Source organism: Aquarana catesbeiana, linkage group LG03 (assembly GCF_042186555.1).
Source record: "Aquarana catesbeiana isolate 2022-GZ linkage group LG03, ASM4218655v1, whole genome shotgun sequence".
NCBI classification, from domain to species: Eukaryota; Metazoa; Chordata; class Amphibia; order Anura; family Ranidae; genus Aquarana; species Aquarana catesbeiana.
Genome location: NC_133326.1, coordinates 527,635,056 through 527,652,458, shown reverse-complemented (window position 1 = coordinate 527,652,458; position 17,403 = coordinate 527,635,056).

The window sequence follows — 17,403 nt, the reverse complement described above, 5'->3', positions numbered from 1 at the left end:
AATAGGAGACAATTCTTATAAATGTGCACAGCTACAAATACGCCACTTTACCCAGCCTTGCACAGCACATGCAAGCATCTATGTCTGACCACTGTACACATGCTCAGTGTTAAAGTAAACCAGTAAATTGCCCAGCAACAGGTTTGCTTTAATTCTCTCATTCCCAGCAGCACATACTTTTCTTTTCTTAGGTCCTAATAGCTTTATTCACTTGCTATGAGTGAAAAAAAAACATATGTGTGGCAAGTGACAGCACTGGGCCAGTGACATCATGGGTCCGTCACATCCTTCTTCGGTGGTGATGTGAGTACTGCTCATGACACATCCCAGGTAATGTGTCTTTGACACCCTAGGTTTAAAGAAAGGGGCTGATTGACATTGCTGATGAACCTGACAGAGCCTCTAACCCTTTCCTATTCAATCCAAAATTAATAAAATGTTTTGGCTAGAGTTGAGCTTTAACCCTTTCAAGCCTCTCTCCTAAGAGTATTTGCCTTAATGACCCCATTGAACAAATTGTAATACATTAGCACTGTTGATGAAACCTAAATCTTCAGCCCAGGCTCTTGCATCATACACATTGTAATAGCATACATATGTAAATGTCAATCCCTGTTCCTAATTTTTATTTATTTTTTTTTTTTTTCAAAATATTTTCCATATCCCCAGAAGAAAGGGCTATCCTTGCACATGGAATTTATCACTTACTGCAGATGCAAATGGAACAAATTCAGTATGAGTTAATCACGTTCTATCACAGGGTACAGAGTCTTCTAGCCAGGTCTATGCATGCTAATACTCCATGCACATCAATGTGGATTCACTGGACACATGGAATAGTAATTATAAATCTTATTGTACAGAAGTTGTACTGTACTCTAGTATTCTCTACCCAATTCCTAAAATCTCATACATGTTAATGTAATTCCCAATTGTTTTCAATATTTTTTAAATCTGCAACTTTTAATAAGAGAGAATATCCGGTGATCCTGCCAAGAAGATCCCTGTTCAGGCACTTACTGTTAAAGTGTTTATATTGCACTGTCATGCTCTGTCAGTTTTGCCCCTTTTGTTGTCACCCCATCACCCTTGTTCACCATTATCACCATGAGGAAGCCTGCCAGAGCAATATAATTAATTAAGGTCTTTGTTCAGTACACTTCCTGTTATGGAGTGACAACTCTCTTCCTAATGTGCTCCTGTGTTGCACTCCTATTAGATGCACCCATGATAGAAAATACAAGCAATTGTACTGAGATGCAAGAAAGGTGAAAACAAGTATTCCGGGTAAGTAAATTTGTGAGCAAATAACACATTTTCTATTTCAAAGATTTCAAGAAAGTACAGCATTCAACAACAAAAGACCATGGTCCAGCACCATTTACAACATTACAGCTTACAGTGTTTAAAGGGAAACCAGCTAAATTGGGACTGTCACTAGCAGAGCTTATGATGTCTATACTAAACATATTATTCATACCATTCACTGTATCACACTTGATGGTCATACATATTTTTCATGAACTTACCACAGCCTATAATGGTAAACACCAGTGTAAAAAAAATTACTTTGAAAAATTTAACTCAAATGTGCTTTCATCGCACTATATTTACTATCTAACTTTTAAAAATAAGCAATGAAATGATTTAGTGAATGGAAATAAATAATACAGTAGATCAGGGGTCAGCAATCTAAGGCACGGGTGTCACGGTAGGCACGTGAAACTAATTTTCAGTGGCACCCAGAAGATTGATAGTCACATCTACAAAATTATTTGTCATTTCTACCTAAATAACAGTAATAAAATCCACAACATAATATCTAGTCTGTGGTTTAGTGAGCTGGTTATGCAAACGGTGGCCTTTGCATTAATCTCTGCATTTTTATCCACATATACAGATTATTTCACACCTGAAGATGTGAAATCCATCTCAAAACTGCCTTTACAACAGATAATTTAGAAGTTTGTTTGCAGCTGAAATAACCATCCTGCAGGGCACACACAGCACAACCAATCTTTGGAGACAGGACAGGGATCACACAGAAAGTACAGTTTACTGTTCAGTACACATCCAGTAGATGTGCATACACACATAAGAGGCTATACGACGTAAATTACAGGCATATTTCCACACCCAGGAGACACAGCTGCAACATACAACGAGGAAAAGTATTATTTGAGCCCCTGCAGATTTTGCAAGTTTGCCCACTGACAAAGAAATTAAGGGTCTATAATATCAGACTATCAACCAAAAATCCAGCAAAAAAAACCACATGATACAAATGTTATATATTGAGTTTTAGTTCAGTGAGTAAAAAAGTATTTGATCCCCTACCAGCCAACAATAATTCTGGCTCCCACAGACTGGCCACAGTGTGCTCATGTGGTACACAGATTAGTCCTGTCAATTTAAGAAGGTAATCCTAACGACAACTCATTGTGTGTATAAAAGATACCTGCCCACAGAATCTCTTTCTCCTATTCAAATATCACCATCATGGGCAAGACCAAAGAGCTGTCAAAGGATGTCAGGGACAAGATTTTAGATTTGCACAGGGCTAGAATGGGCTACAAGACCATCGGCAAGAAGATTGATGAGAAGGAGACAACTGTCGATTATTCGCAAATGGAGGAACTACTAAATAACCATCAATCGGTCTGGAGCTCCATGCAAGATTTCACCTCATGGGGTAAGGATGATCACGAGAAAAGTGAGGGATCAGCCCAGAGCTACACGGGAGGAGTTTGTGAATGATCTCAAGGCAGTTGGGACCACAATTACCAAACAAACCATTGGTAACACAATACACTACCATGGATTGACATCCTGCAGCCCTCACAAGGTCCCCCTCCCTTAAGAAGACACATGTACAGGCCCGTCTGAAGTTTGACAATAAACATCTAAATGATTCAGAGAAGAATTAGGAGAAAATGCTGTGGTCAGATGACACCAACATGTAGCTTTTTGGCATTACCTAGACTCTCTGTGTTTGGAGGAAGAAAAATGCTGACTATGACCCTAAGAACCCCATCTTTACAGTCAAGCACGGAGGTGGAAACGTTATGCTTGTGGGTTGTTTCTCTGGTAAAGGTGCAGACTGACTTTGCCGCATTGAGGGGCCATGTATTGTAAAATCTTGAATGAGAGCCTTCTTCTCTCAGCCAGAACACTGAAAATGGGTCGTGGGTGAGTCTTCCAGCATGACAATGACCCAAAACATACCACCAAGGCAACAAAAGAGTGGCATAAGAAGAAGCACATTATGGTCATGGAGTGACCCAGATCTTAAGCCTATAGAAAGTTTATGGAGGGAGCTGAAACTTCGAGTTGCCAAGCGACAGCCAAGAAACCTTAAGGATTTAGAGAAGATCTGTAAAGAAGAGTGAACCAAAATCCCTCCTGAGATGTGTGCAAACCTGGTAACCAATTACAAGAAACGTCTTACCTCTGTGCTTGCCGAGGAAGGGTTTCTCTGCCAAGTATTAAGTCATGTTTTGCTTGGGGATCGAATACTTCTTTTACTCACTGAACTGCAACTCAATTTATAACATTTATATCGTGTTTTTTCTGGATTTTTGGTTATTATTCTGTCTCTATCATTTAAAATACACCTATGATAAAAGTATAGACCCTTCATTTCTTTGTAAGTGGGCAAACTTACAAAATCTGCAGGGGATCAAATAATTATTTTTCCCCACTGTACAGTCCATAGTAATGAATAGTTGTACACTAGCTTGAAAACACAAAAACCGAATTCAATGATTTACGCCCCAGCACATGCTTTTGCAAGTACAGCATATACCCACATACAGCCATTCATCATTATGGGCGGTTGTACACTGCAGCTGTGTCTCCTAGAGTTTACCTTGCTATTAGCTGTATAGCTATGAGTGCAAAAATTGAAGGTAAAAATAACAGCTATGGCAAGTTATTGTTCGTTTTTGATTGTTCAAATATTGCCGACCCCTGTTCTAGAACAACCTACATCGTTTTAATAGTTAACATTTTTATATAGCCAAATCTTTTTTAGAACCCCTGTCACTTTTTTTTATTTTTGTCTGTGCCCCCCCCCCAAGAAAATTAACCCGCTATATTTGTACTGGTGATCACTGTCACCAAGAAAGAAAGTGATGAAAAAAAATCTAAAATTTTACAGTTATCACCTGAACAAGATCTTCCAATGGAGACAACTCCCTATTACATCTCTGGGACAGTAAGTGAAGAGAAATCTCTGCAGTGGAAAACAGACAGCAAAAAATAAATTGACAGCGATTTTAACAATTCCCAACGCTAAAGGTTTTGATGTTATTTAACCAATTTCCGTCCAACCTATAGACAAATGACGGCCAGGCGGACATTCGTTGTTCCGGACGGACATCATATGATGATCTCCCGAAACGTGTCTCATGCGAACCCCGTGGGCCACGCTACGGCACGATCTGGCACCTGCAGTGTCCACCAGACACAGTGGATGACTGATCAGTGTACATGCCGCTGCTGGTACCATGTGATCGCTGTGACCAATCACAGCAGATCACATAGTTGCATAGTTACATCATTAGTCTGGTTGAAAGAAGACACATCTAATAGTCCATCTAGTTCAACCAATGAACCAACACACGACAGTTATACACAATAAATGGCTTTGATTTATGCCATTCATTGTGTTCAATTGTGTTGCTCTCTGTGATTAGTCACAGTGATCACATGGTACAGACAGGGTCAATCACAGCCCATCTGTACCATGTGATTAGCTGTGGCAAATCACAGCTAACCACAATAGTATATTTTTTAAAAAGTCTTCATTTTCCAAAAATTTGTGACAAAAAATGACAACTTCAAAAAACTCGTCATGCCTCTTACTAAATACCTTGGACTGTCTCCTTTCCAAAAAGGGGTCATTTGGAGGATATTTGTACTGTCCTGGCACATTTGGGCCTCAAGAAATGAGAAAGGTTATCAGGATTGATAAATGTTCAGATATACTGTATACACCATAGTTAGAGGACTGTTCAACTTTCCTACAAACTAAATAATAAACACTGATTTGGGTTAGTTTCACAAAAAAAATGTAGCATAATACAGTTTGGCCTAAATGTATGAAGAAAGATTATTTATTTGCAAAGATTTATAACAGAAACAAAGAACAGCACTTTTTTTTTTAAATTTGCTGAAGTCGGGGTTCCCCACTGCTGCACAGCCAGTCACACAGCATTTCCTTATTTCATCCAGACATAGAAATTAGTCTTTGGCCTGTTTTTGTGGTTTTTTTTGGGAATGATAACTTGGATACAGGGTTATGAGATGTCCAGTGTGACAACAACGATTCAGGGATACTTCCTACATCCTATTTACAGACTCCCCTTCTTCCTTCCACCTGCACAAACTTGGTCCCTCTTTGTACAGCTCCTGCTGGCTCACTTCTGGGTGAACTAACAGTCTATTGTCAGTTCAGCAACAGCCCATTACAGTTAGGAACTCTCAGTCCCTTGGCAAAACAATACATATGGAGTGAGTAGCATAACACATCACCTTCTGCCTCCATGTGGCCACTGATCCCAGTTCCACTGCTTGCAGAACATGCTAGCCCACCTGGCTGTCTTTCTGTTCTCAGTCCTCCTGACTGACATGCAAATGGAGATTTGGCACACCGCTGTCATCAAGAGAGCACTGCTACAGCTGGCAGTCTCTCCCCCTGTCTGTCCCTGCACCGTGCTGATCTACTCACCGTCTATCCTTGCTCTCTCTGCTGCCTCTCCAGCTTAAATCCCTCCAACTGCCTCCTGTGGTGGGATCCTTCCAGACCAGCCTCCCGAGATGCAGCCCAATGTAAACTCCTCTTTCCCTTGATGGGGGGTCCCTCAAGGGCCACCTACAGCCTCCCTCAACACTGCTTCTCCATCTCCCACCGACTCCCCTGCTGGCATGGCTCATGTCTATTTAAGGGCTTCTTTAGCTCCCTGCCAGGCCCCCAAAGGCCCCTAAATATTTAAGGCAACCTGTACAAGCTTCCGCCCACTATTTTCCAGAACGTTCTCTGACATTCTAGAAGCAGGGGGAGGCACCAGAGAGCGGCCAGGATGAGTATCCAGCCCTCACCTCTAATAACCGTGAAACATTTTAAGTGACTCAGGTTTATTCCTGGACTAGACTATGATTTGCCTACTCTCACTTCTAGTAGCACACACTAGAGGGTGCTACATAGGAAAGAGAGACAGGAGTATTTGGTTCCAGAAGAGGAACAGTTTGGTAAAAATTAATTAAAAAAGTGGACTGGGTGGGGAAAGTGGTTAGTCCAGGGGTAAAAAGATTTTCTAATTAATTGTTACCATTACTTTATACACATAGCTTCAAAACTGTTTTATTTCACTGTTCTTATCACATTTCACCATTCCCTACATTCACATTAGGGGTGCTCAGGGGCCCGGATCCGTCTGGACGGTTGTCTGTGATGAGTGCCGCCGTTGTACGTGCCCTCTCGGCTCCCGACACTGATGCCCTTGGGTGGCCTACGGTCCATGACAACCATGCCTTCTAGTGCACACATATCCGTAAGTTATCTTGCCTTATACGGTTTTTGGGGGTTTTTTATCTCTCCTCCCCTACCCTGACATAGTAAACTTACGTAGTTAATTCATTCTCCCATTGCAGATATCTCACATGTCTGCTCCTGAAGAGCGGTTTAAAGCCGCGAAACGCGTTGAGCTACTAGATATCGTGTACGAACCACACACCCACCAAGATATGTGTCCATATTATTTCTATTTTGATAGGGATCAAAAGACTATTGACTGTGCAGATGCTATTATTTTAACATATATATCCAACTATGAATACGGTGGACCCCTTTATTTTACCATGAATATAAATGTTTGTAAACATGTTATTACTAATGACTGCCAGGGTAGAAATTGGCACCATGTGATGGGTGCATTTCTTTGTACATGGAATTCAATGTATGTAAACATGTTTTTATGTATCATTAAACCATTTATTTTTTCCACCACTCTATTCATTTTGTCATCATGAGCTTCATAGAAAGGCCCGCCTCCTTTGTTTGCATCACTGCTGTTTTTTGCTGCAGTGGTGTTTTTGTTGTCAGATTGAAACATTTTAACTTTGTAGCAAGTCACAAGGTGAAAGGGGCAGGGGCCGATCTGTGCAAAAGATCTCTACACAGAAAAGAATGTACTAATGCAGAATCAGGAGGAATTACATGATTGTATCACCTCTGAGCCAGGATCTTAATCTAGGTAATAGATGCTGACATTGGATGATCCCTGAACCTGTCCTTTTGAAAAGAAATGCAGATGAGGGTCTTGTCAAGGATACTATAGTCTTTGTGAGAAGTAATACATGCCTATAAGTGTTACACTTACACATCAATTAGCATGTACTTAAAATGAAAAAATATAGATGGTGTTACGTCCACTTTAAATTCAGTTCTGTTTTACTGACACTTGAATGAAGGCTTCAAGAAGGCCAGAGAGCTTGGTAAGATGGGGCTCTTCACTCTGACAATCAATGTGTTTTGATGCTCTTGAAATTGGCCATTTGAGATGCGCTCCACATGTCATGGAACAGATGGGCAGCTTGTTGATTTGGAACTGAATTACTTCCAGTGGTGACATCAATGGGAAGCCACACAGACTGAAGCCTTGACCACCTGTAGCCTTAATACTGTGTTTCCAGCTCTGCACACTTTTTTTTTAAAGGAAAAGTCCTGGGAAACAAAAATGGGAAAAAGAACCATTCTTTTGTTCCTGGCAACCAATCTGATTGAACTTTTCATTTTTTCTATGCATTATGGAAGAAAAGCACACATCATATTATTGCCCTGAGCACAAAAACTGTACTGGTTTCAGACATATAGGTAAGCAGAGTTCTACAACACCATTAGAAAGGGAGGTGGACTTTTTTTATAACCTGTGAAAGTTTTAGTGGATATTTGATTTTTGAAAGTGGTTAATGAAACTTCTCCACCACCTTATGGGACCAAACATTCAAATTTTCTAAGGAGATTTTTGGAAGGAGCTGGTATGGCTAATGACTTAGTATGGTGGCTTAGAAGGCAACACTCTTGTAATAGGGAGTTTTGAAATTTGTGTTCACCATTGCCGCTATTAGAATGGAGTTTTTATGTGCAGGGGGCTTTTAATACTCCAGAAAATGTTCTAGAGTTTTTCAATGTAATACTCTGTTCCTTCTTTTCAGACATTTTGATTATTTGAAAAAAAATTCAGGTATCTTGTCAGTGAGGTCCTGTTGTATTGCTGGTATTTAATTTGTTTATATTTTTTAAAAAATCAATAAGATCATGTTAAAAATACTGATAGGTTATTTGGTTTCTATCTAAACAGTTAATACATTAGCTTTTAGCCCCAGGAGATCATCAGCGCTGTTTTTTTCAGTAGAGGGGCTCTTGATGCACTGTGCACTACTTTGAGGCAAACACCCTGTAATTCTAACACTAACCATCTATATAACTCTAAAGCCTTGTACACACGATCGGATTTAAACATTTATATATATATATATATATATATATATATATATATATATATATACAATTCACTATACATTTTTTTTAATTAGCCAGCAGTAAGGAAGGGTGGAGGTGGCTGCTTCTTTTATAAGGTTTAGATCCGCTTTAAACATATTAATGTTCTTTTTTATGTGATGATTCACATAAATTCACATAAAAGTAATTGAACTGAACAAATAAAAAGGACTCCAGTCTAATTAAAAATTTGATTATTTTTTTAAAACTAGTGGGCCTGACCAATTCCAAGTAACAATAACAGCAGCTAATACTTGAAATCTTTGCAAACTACGTGTCTCTGCCCCTTACTCTACCACATCTTTATGAATCACAAGTCGTAAAAAATGAGGACTGGGAAGTTTTAGGCTCAATTGAACCTCTAGCTAAATAAGCTAACTATATTCCAGGTGTATGAAAACAAAAAGTTTGTTTTCTTTAGAAAGAAGCCACAGCCTGTCCCAAGTCAGCGTGCTCCAGAGAGGAACCAACCTTGCTCTCTTTGTGGAAGCAGTGGTCTCTCTGCAAAGGTCCAACACACCCCTTAAGGAAAAAGATCTATAGCTCTACAATCAGGAAAGCTCATAGTTCCTATTGATTGGAGATATCTAGCTGTGACTCAGCAGGGGTGTGTCGGACCTCTGCAGAGAGACGATTGATCTACATAGAAAGCAAGGGTCTTTCTCTACAGCATGCTGACAGGGGACTTTTCATGTCTTTTCTGCAATAAATAGTCTGCCTTCTGTTTAATTTTGACTTTAGTTCCACTTTAACACCAAGTTCAACTACTTTCTCTGGGTTTAGACTGAAGTGCTGGCCAAAGCTAACTTAAAGTGGATGTAAACCCGATTTGTGAAATTTGAGCTGGGCACATAGATCTGCAATGTTTTCTTATGTTGCTTATGTCCCATAGCTGTCTCCTGGCCTGATCTTCTGTTATCAGCCTGATAACTCCTGACAAAGTCTCCATCAAATATGATAAAAGTAGCCAGAGTTTTGTGTTGGGGAGGATGCTATAAATAGATTAGCAGAGCCCTGAACTATTCAACGATCAGCTCAGAAAGTCTCTACCTATGAAGAGAGGGTGTGTGTGCCTTTTCTCCAATCAGCTGTCTTGGCTGTATACCCAGGCTTCACTGCAGTGTAAAACTTATGTAGGGAGATTTGTTTCATCTCTGTGTATCATCTGAGGCTGTTCACTTCTCTGGTTATATGTGAGGGTTTGCATCCACTTTAAAGCTTTGTAAGTGTTTGCTGTACACACTGCTCACAGACTTGAGAATGTAAATTGGAGCCTGTGTGAATCGGGCCTTGGGAACAGAAATGTAGTTTTGTGCACATGTACCTAACTAAAGGCAGGTGGACACCACAAACCGTTTAAGTTTTTTTCACAAAAGGAATTTCTTGTTTTCTGAAATTGCATTAGAGTTTTGGTACTCAATCCGTATGTAAGAAGAGGTAAAGTAGGACTAAAGCTAAAAGTTTTCTTTCATTTTAGATATAGGGAAGCGTTAAACTTTTATTTTTGTCATCTGTGTTCCATCGGAAAAAGATTTTCCTTTACTTCTTGTCTCATAACCACTATAAGAAGCTGTCTCTAAAAGTAAGGGAAATCCCCTCCTAGATAGTTTCCAGTGAAATTATGGTCCCCATTGTAAGTTTTGAAAGAGAAATCCCTCTATTCCTGTTCTGGTGACAACTCAAAATGTGGGACTTTCAGTTTCACTCTCGGACATAATGGTCACCAGGACAAATAGAGAGAGTGAATGTCCCTAACAGGGACACAGACAGCAATAAAAAACTGACACATGTTCTAATCCCTCTCTATTCTATTGAAATCTAAAAAAATAAGTTTTGGCATCACTTGCACTGTAAGTGGAAATATTCTATAACCACCTTCACAATGGGGAGGGAGATGTCTGTTTCTGGAGTATCTTTTTAAACTTCAGAAAAAATGCACCCATGAACTAGCCATCACTGGACAGCTCCATTCACAAAGACAGTGTACAGAGCAAATCCGAGAAACTCTGTACCATGTGATCACGATGATGACCAATTACAGCGATCACAAAATGTACAAGTACTAATGTTCACATCTGAGAGCCTGCTCCTTCCTCTTACAATGGAAAAAGGGGAAGGAGGAGTAACTAAAGAATGAATAACCATCCATTAATTCCAGAGCAAAGGAAAAAGTAGATTAGCAGTTCAGGGTGGGGGTTTGATTGTGGGATCTGATCTGCATCCTGTCTCTTTGTGATCTGAATACTGTATTTACCCCTAGCCTGCACATCTGAAAATTATATCTTCATCCCCATCCTCACACTGTATGTGACCTGCACATTAACCCCTTCACCTACTCCCTCTGTGTATGATCTATGATGCTCTGTACTTGGAGCACCATTACCAAGCTCCATCGTTTTTCTAACTTGATATCAGGAGGTTTCTTAATTTCCAAAAAATTGTGACTGCTTTCCAAAAAAGGGTAATTTTGGTTTGTTCATACTGTCCTGGCATTTCTATTTGCTATGTGTTATAACAGAAAGTAATAAGAAACTGTTTTTTTTTTTTTCAAACTTTGTGGCCTATTTTCCTTTATATGATGAAAAAAATGTAAACATTGTGGTTATTAACTACCACCAAAAAAGCTCTTTCTATCACAAAAAAAGCTATAAAATTATTTTTGGTACACTATTGAATGAATGACAACGTAAAATGGCCTGGCAGACTGTTGTTTGAGTGGTCAACAAGCAACTTTTTATATGTAAAAGCAATCCACCTAATGCATTAATCTTATCAAGATGTGATCTTTTAAAATTTTTCTACAAGCAGAATTAACATACTAATGACATAGAGGCTGGATAGAAGGATTGGACCTACCGGTGGCCCGAAAGTCTGGGATCTGACACTCAAGGAAGTGTTTGACTCTTTGCAAGATTAATTGAGCTGATACTACTTTTTGGGGTAAATAAATTGCAGAAGAAAAAATGGCTACTGTAAGTTTCTATTTTACTGGCACATTTTTTTTTCAAACTTTGTGGCCTATTTTCCTTTATATGATGAAAAAAATGTAAAAAATGTGGTTATTAACTACCACCAAAAAAGCTGTTTCTATCACAAAAAAAGCTATAAAATTATTTTTGGTACACTATTGAATAAATGACAACGTAAAATGGCCTGGCATTTACAGACTGTTGCTCGAGTGGTTAACAAGCAACTTTTTATATGTAAAAGCAATCCACCTAATGCATTAATCTTATCAAGATGTGATCTTTTAAAATTTAGGAACAAAATGTTGTGATGTTACTGTTGTTCTTCCCAATGTTCTCCTTGCTGGAAGCTCTGACGTGGGCAAGCAAAACCCTACCCCTGCCAAAATGGCCGCCTCCACATAGGGCGTGTCCTATGTCTACATACATTTGCTAGTAGGTGTTCCTTATTTTTAAATGAGTAAAAAAGTAACTTTTTAAAAAAAAAGTAACAGAGCTTGCTTAATGTGGTGGCAGAGTCTCTTTAAGAAAAAAGCAATCTTATCATCAAGGAAGGATAGCAAACTGTTGGATCTGTCAGCTTGCACTTACTGAGAGTATCATATGAACTTAACCCTGCTGTCAATGTTTCTGCTCAGTTGTAAATAAGGTAGAGGCCATGACCTGGAAGCCAGGGGTCAGGTGTCATGCCTCACTAGTCACAGAAGGTGTCAACGGACCAGAGCCCAGCCAGGGAGAAAGTACCAGATGGCAGTAAATTGAAAGCATAAGACGTAGTCACATTTCAAAAGACTTCGAAAGCAGTGGATACATTACTAAGGAAACTGTTGCTTCAAGACCACCCATCATTAGATCCAGCTATTAAGTGTGGTTCGCTTAGACAAATTACATATGTGTGGACAGAATACTTGTATTAACACAATAATAACATTGTCTGAGCACTGGCTTAGTGGTTAGAACTTTTGCCTTGCAGCACTAGGGTTCGAATTCCTGTCAGGACACTATCTGCATGGAGTTTGCATTTTTTCCATGTACTTACTTGATGTAACTCCAGTTTCCTCCCAAGCTTCAAAGACAGGCTGGTAGATTAATTGGCTGCTGTCTAAATTTGCCCTAGTATGTGTGTGTGTATATGTGAGGTAGGGACCTTAGGTAAGCTCCTTGAGAGCAGGGACTGCTGTGAGTAAACAATGTGTAAAGGGCTGTAAACTGACAGTGCTGTATAAATACCTGTAATAAATAAACAACCATATTATTGGGCATATCACCCAACTGACCTAATACAGGTACACTTTTGGTGGTCGTGAAAAATACACAGCCAAGCCACATCACCAGTGATCTTTTCAATATGACTGCTAGGCAAAAATAGACAGACCATCAAAACCTCATGCTTTAAAGAGGGACGGATATCTGAAAGCTGTATCTAAAAAAAACAGTATCGCCTGTGGTCTCTCTACAACTGTTCTTTTGCCATTACTGACATGCCTTGTTCTGCACTGTACCTCTCCGTAGAAGCGGCCATTTTGGCAGGGGTAGGGTTTTGCTTGCCCACGTCAGAGCTTCCAGCAAGGAGAACATTGGGAAGAACAATAGTAACATCACAACCTCTTACTTCAAATCTCCTGAAACTAGCAGTCTGAGGTCTTAGATCTCACACTCCAGATAAACAGTAAGCCATACCTCCCAACTGTCCCTGATTTCGGGGACTGTCCGGGATTTGGAGCAATGTCCCTCTGTTCCTCATTCCTCCTCATTTTGGTCTTATCTATATAATTGTATATAAAATGCACGTTTTATCTTTCAAAGTGCTTCCCAGTGCTAAACCTTTCATCCAATTTCTAAATTGCTGCATTTGTACATTTTAAAAGCCAATATAAAGGAATAGTGTTGGTAAAAAAAGCACTTGTGGATTTAATTAACCTTTTTTTGGGGTTAATTCTCCTTTAAGGGGGTGTGGCAGGGGGCATGTCCTTTGCCTACATACATTTGCTAGTAGGTGTTCCTCATTCTCATCTCAAAATGTTGGGAGGTATGAGTAAGCTACAGAACAGGAGTGCCTAGGCACCATTACATACCACGATATGCACTCGTATCTATCAAGTAGAAAAAGGTACATATTTTTAAATGTATAACATAGTAAATCTTCACTTTTTGAGTTCACCACATTAATGCATTTAAACATATTGTAAAAATCAACAAAAATATATTGCTCCATGAATGTGACACAGCTCAGCTAAAGCTGGTCATAGATAATTAGCAGCTGAATGAAAAAAATAAAAAACCCTAAGACCCCTTTCACACTGAGGCACTTTACAGGCATTTTTGCGCTTAAAATAGCACCTGTAAACTCTTCTGCAGCCCCAATGTGAAAGCCAGAGTGCAATTGCAGGACAGGAAAAAAGTCCTGCAAGCAGCATCTTTTGGGCGGTAGAGGAGCGGTGTATACATCGCCCCTCCACCGCCCCTGCCCATTGAAATGAATGAGTTCTGCTTTCAAAGCGTGTGAAAAGCACTTTGAAAGTAGCTTTTAACCCCTTTTGGGGGGTTAAAATCACCCTGCTAGTGGCACCAAAGCGCTGCAATAACAGCGGTAAAGTGCCGCTAAAACTAGCGGGGTTTTAGTGCTAACGCCCGCACCACCCCGGTGTGAAAGGGGTCTAACAGATTCCTCTATCCACATAAGCGAGGTGAATTAAGTAATCTCCTTCGCTGAGACATTGTATTCTGACAACAGGACTCTCCGCTGTAGGAATACACTGATCAGTGGCTGCAGCCACTGATTAACAAAAGTTTATCAACATTCTATTCTACACATGGATCAAAATTCAGCTATTTCATTTCATTCCATCTGTGGCCAGCCTAAGGTGAGTGTGGACGAATCGGGGGGTGGGCTAGACTTTGGAGTTGATTCTAACTTCAGCTTGTTAAGTTAAAGTATAAGTTCACGTTTCCAAAAAATTATAAATGTACATTTTTTGCAGGTTAAAAAAAGTAGGTTTATTATTCACTCAACAGCGCCCTAGTAGTTCATTGAGAACTATGAGCCGACAGCCGCAAAGGCTGTTGGTACTTGTATATTATTGATTCACCGGGATCTGTAAATCAATGATTGGACCGTGTGAGTGGAAGTGCGAGGAGAAGATCCCTGCCTTGATGTCACAAGGAGGGAGGGGATTGGGGGGAAAAGGGGTCTGATGCTGAACATGTTACATGTTCAGAAGGGTGAACTTATCCTTTAAGCTTTGACAATAAAACTTGGAAGCTGATTAGTTTCTATGCAGAGCTGCACCATATTTTGCACACTTCATCAACCCTGGTGTGACTTTGCCCTATCAAGCAATATATTCTCACTAATGTACATGTATAAACATTTCCCAGTTTTACCTCAGACCTCCATTTACCATTCTAGACCATGTCTTAGCATTATTTTTTTACTTTGCTTCTGTAACATGAAACAACTTTTATTCCCCCACCACGTGACCTCTTTGCCAGGCTTTTGGGAACTGACGTAGACACACCCCAGAACTACATTTCCCAAGAGCCTTTTCTTTACACAAAGAGGTTGGTTTACTAAAGGCAAATAGACTTTAGACAATAGACACTTTGCAAAGGGCAGTTGTTCCATAACTTAGTAAATGAGGTAACACTTCACTTTGCAAATAATACCCAATCACATGCAAGGAAATAAAAAAAATGAATTTTTGCTTGCACATGATTGGATAATGGAAGTCAGCAGAGCTTCTGCTCATTTACCAAGCTGTGGCGCAACTGCTCTTGCAAAGTGCAACTGCATTTTGCAAAGTGCACATTGTATTTGCCTTTAGTAAATCTGTCAAAGTGTGTGGCCAGGCACTTAAGCATAAGTCAGTAGCACGTTGCTTTTCTGGGAAAGAAATAAATGTAAACATATGGAGGGGGACAGGGGATATATAGAATGAGTTCTGTAGATCACCAGGCAGGAAAGACAATGCTAGTTGGAATTTCAATGTGGCAATGTCAGCTCACATCGGGCTCACTGGATTTGTAGCGTCCCTGGCGGTATGATTATGTCAGATTTTTGCATCTCAAAGCGGTACAATTGTTTTGCATAGAAATTTGCCATTTTATATTGTAGGCCTGTAATTCTTAGCAATAACACACTTAAATCTGTCCAAACAAGAGTCTAGTAGATATCCCGGTTATGATAAAGTTTGAAACACAAAATCATAAATTATAATATAATAAATAACTATAAATAATTATAAAAAATAATAATATAATAATAATAAAATTAATTTCCCCGCAATTCACTGTCACTCAATTCTGCAAGCGTTCTAATTTACTATCGCTATTTTCTAGCTGGTCTAAAACCACTTTTGACGTAAAGGGACACTTTTTGGTTGCTATGGACAATCTCAAGTTTCCAGGCAGAAAGAGCAGTATATATAATATAAAACTGCATGCAGGGCACTGGACAAAGCACTAGGGACAAAAGGGTTGTGAAATAATTTCATACAGTAATGTAATCTGTAAGATTACAGTGTACTGTATGTATTATGAATTTTCAATTTTTTGAATTTGCCACCGGGCTCCGCCCCGTGTGTCGCGACGCTCTCAGGGGACAGAGCCCGGCACACAGGACATCAGGGCAGAGGACAGAGCCCGCAGACACAGCGGGGGGGACATTGCAGGATCCTGGGGACAAGGTAAGTACACTGCACCAGGATCCTGCAATGCAATCCCGAATGTGGCTTGGGGTTACCGCTAATGAAATTTAACCCCGAGCCACACTCAGGAAAACCGCCAGGAAGGTTAATAGATCAATAGGTATGTTTGTGCACTGTTGGATAACAATGGGGAAATATGCATTATTCTTGGTGACTTCAACATTCCTGTCAATGTTAACAGCCCAACTACAGCTAAACTTCTCGACTTAACCTGATCTTTTGAACTAACCCAATGGACACATACTTCCACTCACTCCAATGGTAATACCCTTGACCTTGTATTCTCCCATCTCTGCAACCCTGGCAACCTCACCAACACCTCCTTTCCTCTCTCTGATCACAAACTCATTACTTTCACTGTATCCTTGCCTCCAACCACCCATCCCTCCAAGCAGCAAACAATTACTTGTAGAAACCTTCGCCACTTTAACCCTTCTCTTCTCTATTCTGCTACTGACCACCTATATGACATTATCTCTCCCCTGTCCTGACCTGGCCACCTCTGTCTACAACAGTTCACTCTCATCATCACTAGATGCACTTGCTCCTCTAACCACACGCAGAATCAGGTCCCGACCGTTACAACCCTGGCAAACTGACAACACTAGAAATCTCAAGAGACATTGCTGTGCTCTTGAACGACTCTGGCGTAAAACCAAATGCCTGCAAGACTTCACCCTATATAAATCTGCCCTTCTAAAATACAATTCATGGCTCCATGTTGCCAAACAAGCCTACTTTGTCTTTCTTATTAATTCCTTGTCATCCAGTCCCCGTCGGCTCTTCTCAACTTTTAACTCTCTGCTTCGTCCCCCACCCCCTCTACCCACTAACTCACTCACTGCCCAAGAGATTGCCAATCACTTCAAAGACAAGATCGATGCAATTCGTGAGGACACCTCCACTGTGCGTACGTCTTCCCCACCCAGCATACCTTGCCCAGCAGCACATTCAACACTCTCCTCTTTTGAATTGGCTACTACTGAAGAGGTTACAAAACTTTTCTCGGATGCCCACCTAACCAATTGTCCCTTGGATCCTGTTCCCTCACAACTCACCCTCTTCTTCTATCCTATGCTCCCTCACCCACATCTTCAATCTCTCCCTCTCTAGTGGCATCTTCCCCTCCCCTCTAAAACATGCGCAGATCACTCCCATTCTTAAAAAG